This window comes from Galeopterus variegatus, unplaced genomic scaffold (genome assembly GCF_000696425.1).
Source record: "Galeopterus variegatus unplaced genomic scaffold, G_variegatus-3.0.2 Scaffold10628, whole genome shotgun sequence".
Classification (NCBI taxonomy): Eukaryota; Metazoa; Chordata; class Mammalia; order Dermoptera; family Cynocephalidae; genus Galeopterus; species Galeopterus variegatus.
This window is the reverse complement of record NW_007736739.1, coordinates 43,908-44,304: the sequence shown is the minus strand read 5'-3', so window position 1 is coordinate 44,304 and position 397 is coordinate 43,908. Positions and strand designations below refer to the sequence as shown.

The window sequence follows — 397 nt, the reverse complement described above, 5'->3', positions numbered from 1 at the left end:
ACCTACCTGAAGCCCCCATCAACTTCTCACTCCTCTGGGGAGATGGCTGCTGCTATCTTGTTCACCCTGATAACTCCCACTCTAAACCCTTTCATGTATAGCCTGAGAAATAAGGATGTGAAGAGTTCACTGCAAAGGATTCTGGGCATGGAGAGTTCTCAGGATTAGAGATAATTCCCATAATCAAGCACTTTACAAAATAATCACTACCCACTTCACCATCACATTTACAAAGTGAGTCAGTTGACACCAGGACTGTCACAGAGCATTCCATGGTCTATCGGAAAGAATGGCAGATTGGACTAGCTGGACTTTAAATTGCCTTCTAACACTAATATCATTGAAACTTGATTATCCATTACCATTACTACAAACATTTGATAATTATTAGCATTTC

General features: G+C 40.6%; 1 pseudogene; it reads right to left on the bottom strand.

Moving 5' to 3' along the window:
- Nucleotides 1-239: 239 nt before the first annotated feature.
- LOC103610120 overlaps nt 240-397 on the bottom strand; it is a 4,327-nt pseudogene continuing 4,169 nt past the window's right edge.